General features: G+C 38.1%; 1 long non-coding RNA gene across 1 annotated transcript; it reads left to right on the top strand.

Annotated features, from left to right (window-relative positions):
* The first annotated feature begins 872 nt into the window (after window positions 1-872).
* LOC116563247 lies at window positions 873-5,429 on the top strand. Its single transcript, XR_004274300.1, has 4 exons — window positions 873-908; window positions 3,698-3,699; window positions 4,756-4,761; window positions 5,331-5,429. It is a non-coding gene; the product is annotated as an uncharacterized LOC116563247 (long non-coding RNA).
* Window positions 5,430-5,762: the final 333 nt, after the last annotated feature.

Raw genomic sequence — 5,762 nt, 5'->3', positions numbered from 1 at the left:
CAATATCATACTGAATGGGCAAAAACTGGAAGCATTCCCTTTGAAATCTGGAACTAGACAAGGATGCCCTCTCTCACCACTCCTATGCAGTATAGTACAGGAAGTTCTAGCCAGAGCAATCAGGAAAGAAAAAGAAAAAAAGGTATTCAATTACAAAAGAAGGAAGTCAAATTGTCTCTATTTGCAGATGGCATGATTGTATATTTAGAAGATACCATCATCTCAGCCCAAACTCTCCTGAAGCTGATAAGCAACCTCAGCAAAGTCTCAGGATACAAAATCAATGTGCAGAAATCACAAGCATTCCTATACACCAATAACAGACTAACAGAGAGCCAAATCAAGAGTGAACTCAACCCCCCTCTACCTCTTCTCAAAAGCTATCTAAATGAGAACAGATTTTACCACCCACCTTGTGGGTAGACTCAGCTGAGGCTGGAATTAGCTATTTATCCTTCATCTGCTGTGGGAATTCAACACATACAAATAAACCTCCTTTTCCAGCCAAAAAAAAAAAAAAAAAAAAAGAGTGAACTCCCATTCACAATTGATACAAGGAGAACAAAATACCTAGGAATACAATTAACAAAGGATGTAAAGCACCTCTTCAAGGAGAACTACAAACCACTGCTCAAGGAAAAGAAAGAGGACACAAACAGATGGAAAAGCATTCCATGCTCATGGTTAGGAAGAATCAATATTGTGGAAATGGCCATACTGCTCAAACTAATTTATAGATTCAACACTATCCCCATCAAGCTACCTATGGCCCTCTTCACAGAACTGGAAAAAAAAAAAAAAAAAACAACACCTTAAACTTCATATGAAACCAAAAGACAGCCCACATAGACAAGATAATCCTAAGCAAAAAGAACAAAGTTGGAGGCATCATGCTACCTGACTTCAAAGTATACTACAAGGCTACAGTAATCAGAACAGCATGGTACTGGTACCAATAAAGAGATATAGACCAATGGAAGAGAACAGAGGCCTCAGAGGTAAAGCTAAACATCTGCAACCATCTGATCTTTGACATATCAGACAAAAACAAGCAATGGAGAAAGAATTCCCTGTTTAATAAATGGTGCTGGGAAAACTGGCTAGCCATGTGCAGAAAACAGAAACTGGACCCTTCCTGACACCTTACACTTAAATTAACTCCAGATGAATTAAAGACTTAAACATAAAACCTAAACAGAAAACAGAACCTGGACCCCTTCCTGACACCTTATACTAAAATTAACTCCAGATAGCTTAAAGACTTAACATAAGACCTAACACCAAAAAACCCTAGAAGAAAACCTAGGCAAAACCATTCAGGCCATAGGCATAGGCAAGGATTTTATGACTAAAACACTAAAAGCATTGGCAACAAAAGCCAAAACAGACAAATGGGATCTAATTAAACTCAAAAGCTTCTGTACAGCAAAAGAAACAGTCATTAGAGTGAACCAGCAACCAACAGAATGGGAAAAAAATTTTGCAATCTACCCATCTGACAAAGGGATAATATCCAGGATCTACAAAGATCTAAAACAGATTTACAAGAAAACAAACAAACAAACAAACAAACCCATTCAAAAGTTGGTGAAGGGTATGAGCAGACACATTTCAAAAGAAGACATATATGAGTCCAACAAACATATGAAAAAATGCTCATCATCACTGGTCATTAGAGAAATGCAAATCAAAACCACATTGAGATTACCATCTCACGTCAGTTAGAATGGTGATGATTAAAAAATCTGGAGACAACAGATGCTAGAGAGGATATGGAGAAATAGCAACACTTTTACACTGTTGGTGGGAGTGTAAATTATTTCAACCATTGTGGCAGATGGTGTGGCGATTCCTCAAGGACCTGTAAAAAGAAATTCGATTTGATCCAGCAATCTTATTACTGGGTATATATCCAAAGGATTATAAGTGGTTGTATTATAAAGACATATGAATATGTATGCTCATTGCACAATGTTTACAATATCAAACACCTGTAACCAACACAAATGCCCATCAATGATAGACTGGACAGGGAATGTGGCACATATACACCATGGAATACTATGCAGCCATGATAAACAATGCGTTCATGTCTTTTGTAGGTACGTGGATGAACCTGGAAACCATCATTCTCAGCAAACTGACCTAAGAACAGAAAATCAAATACTGCATATTCTCACTCATAGTTGGATGTTGAACAATGGGAAAACATGGATACAGGGAGGGGAGCATCACATCCTGGGTTTTGTTGGGATTGGTAGGGGAGGGACAGCATGGGATGGGGAAGTTGGGGACAGATAACATGGGGAGAAACGTCAGATATATATGAAGGGGGGATGGAGGCAGCAAAACACATTATCATGTGTGTATCTATGCAATAACCCTGCACAATCTGAACATGTACTCCAGAACCTAAAGTACCCCCCCAAAAAAAACAAAACAACAACAACAAAAAACAAACTTTGCAAATATGAATTGAATGGTATGGTTTGTCTGTGTCTCCATTCAAATCTAATCTTGAATTGCAACTCCCATATTTCCAATGTGTTGTGGGAGGAAACCAGTGGAGGTGATTGAATTATAGAGGTGGGTCTTTTCCACATTGTATTCGAGATAGTGAATGAGTCTTAGGAGATCTAATGGTCTTAAAAAAGGGAGCTTCCCTGCACAATCTCTCCTTTCTTTGCCTGCCACCACCAACATAATATGTGACTTTTTCCTTCTTGCCTTCTGTCATGATTGTGAGGCTTCCCCAGCAACATGCAACTGTGAGTTCAGTTAAACCTCTTTCTTTTGTAAATTACCCAATCTCTAGTATGTTTTATTAGCAGTGTGATAGGATACTAATACAGTAAATTGGTACCAGTAGAGTGAGGTGTTGCTGAAAAGATAACTGAAAATGTGCAAGCAATTTTGGAACTGGGTAACAGACATACATTGGAACAATTTGGAGGACTCGAAGAAGACAAGAAAATGTGGGAAAGTTTGGAACTTCCTAGAGACTTGTTGCATGGTTTTGACAAAAATGCTGATATTGATACGAATAATAAAATCCATACTGAGGTGGTCTCAGATAAAAACAAAGAACTTTTTGGGAACTAAAGCAAAGGTGCCCCTTGTTATGTTTTAGCAAAGAGACTGGTTGCATTTTGCTTCTGCCCTAGAGATTTGTGAAACTTTGAAATTGAGAGAGATGATTTAGAATATTTGGCAGAAGAAATTTCTAAGTAATAAAGCATTCAAGAGGTGACTTCGGTGCTGTTAAAGGCATTCAGTTTTATAAGAAAAACAGAGCATAATAGCTCAGAAAATTGGTAGCATGACAATGCAATAAAAAAGAACAACCCATTTTCCGAGGAGAAATTCAAGCCTGCTGCAGAAATCTGCATAAGTAATAAGGAGCCAAATGTTAATTCTCAAGACAATGGGGAAAATGTCTGTAGGGCATGTCAGAGGTCTGCCACAGACACTTAATGCCAGCTGGTGAAAGTAGCTGATTCACAGGAGCAGAACTGCTTGAGGCCATGAGATCATACCTCTTGTATCATCATGAGCTCTTCTCACAGCTCCACTAGGTAGTGCCCCAGTAGGGACTCTGTGTGGGGTTTCAATCCCATATTTCTCTTCTGCACTTCCCTAGCAGAGGTTTTCCATGAAAGCCCTACCCCCTGCAACAAACTTCTGCCTGGACAACCAGCTGTTTCCATACATCCCCTGAAATCTAAGTAGGGTTTCCCAAACCTCAGAGGCTTAACACCACATGTAAGCTGCCAAGATTTGGGGCTTGTGCCCTCTAAAACCACACCTGAGCTGTATATTGTCACTTTTCAGTCATGGTTGGAGCATCTGCGACACAGGGCACCAAGTCCCTAGACTTCACATAGCAAGGGGACCCTGGGAACACCCCAAGAAACCACTTTTCCTTCCTAGACCTCTGGGCCTGTGATGGGAGGGCTGCTGAAAAGGTCTCTGACATGCCCTGGAAATATTTTCCCATTTTCCCCATTGTCCTAGTAATTGACATTTGTATTGTCATTATTTATACAAATTTTCCATCTGGCTTGACTTAAATTTTTTTCCCAAAATGTGGTTTTCTTTTCTATCTCACTCTAGGGCTGCAAATATTTCAAACTTTAATGCTCTGTTTCCTCTTGAATGCTTTGCCACTTAGAAATTTCTTACACCAAATACCCTAAATCATCTCTCTCAAGTTCATAATTCAACAGACCTCTAGGACATGGACAAGATGCCACTAGTCTCTTTGCTAAAGCATAGCAAGTCACCTTTCTTTCAGTTCCCAACAAGTTCAACATTTTCATCACAGATAACTTTAGCCTGGACTTTATGGTCATATTACTATCAGCTTTTTTGTCAAAGTCATTCAACAAGCCTCTAGGTTTTTCTAAACTTTCCCACATCTTCCTGTGTTCTGAGCCTTCCACATCTCTAAGAAGTTCCAAACTTTCGCACATTTTTCTGTCCTTTTATGAGCCCTCCAAACCGTTCCAGCCTCCACATTTTACCTAGTTCCATAGTCTCTTTCACATTTTTGGGTATCTATACAGCAGCATCCCATTCTACTGGTACCAATTTACTGTATTTTTCTGTTTTCATGCTGCTAATAAAGACATATGTGAGACTGTGTAATTTATGAAGAAAAAGAGGTTTAATAACCTCACAGTTCTACATGGCTGGAGAGGCCTTACAATCTAGGTGGAAGAAGAAGGAGCAAAGTCTTGTCTTACATGGCAGCAGGCAAGAGTGCATGTGCAGGGGAACTTCCCTTATACAACCATCATATTTCATGAGATTTATTAACTACCATGAGAGTAGCATGGGGAAAAAGCCACCCCCAAGATTCATTTATCTCAAACAGAGTTCCTACCATGACATATGGGAATTATGATTCAAGATGAGATTTGGGTGGGGACATAGCCAAACCCTATCAGTGCACCAACAAAATAAAGCCCAAGACCAGTCAGCTTCATAGCTGAATTATACCAGATGTATAAAGAAGAGCTGGTACCATTTCTATTGAAACTATTCCAAAAAATTGAAGAGGAATAATTTTTTCCCTAACTCATTCTATGAAGTCAACATCACACTGATGCCAAAAAATAGCAGAGATACAACAACAAAAAAATAAACTTCAAGCTAATACCTTTGACGAATATCAATTCAAAAATCCTCAACAAAATACTGGCAACCCAAATCCAGCAGCACATCAAAAAGCATAGACACCACAATCAAGTGGGCTTCAAAGGTAATCATAAGCAAAAAGGAACAAGTGAGAGGCATTATACTACTGAACTTCAAACTATACTATTGAGCTACAGTAACCAAATCAACATAGCACTGGTACAATAACAAACACATAGACCAATGGAACAGAAAAGAGAACCCAGAAATAAGGTCACACATGTACAACTATTTGATCTTCAACAAACTTGAATAATTAACAATAAAAATTGACATTATATAATGACAGAATCAAAACTCTTACACTATTAGTCCTTTCAAAGAGAACAAGAATGAAATAAACAAATAAAACTAAAAAATATATTTAAAAAGGCCCATGAACTAAAGAAATTAAAACAACAAACCAAGAAAACAAACGGTATCTATAGCAAATACAAAGAACATTTTTAAAAACTAATTAATTAAAAAGCATCTTATTCAATCATTTTTCTTCCAAAATTTTATGGTAAAGATGTTGGCCTATGTATAAATGTACATATTACTTGTAAAAAGAATCCCCCCAC

Source organism: Sapajus apella, unplaced genomic scaffold (genome assembly GCF_009761245.1).
Source record: "Sapajus apella isolate SASKATOON/1434 unplaced genomic scaffold, GSC_monkey_1.0 scaffold2, whole genome shotgun sequence".
Lineage (NCBI taxonomy): Eukaryota > Metazoa > Chordata > Mammalia > Primates > Cebidae > Sapajus > Sapajus apella.
Note: the sequence above shows the minus strand (reverse complement) of the source record. Positions and strands in the feature narration are given on the sequence as shown.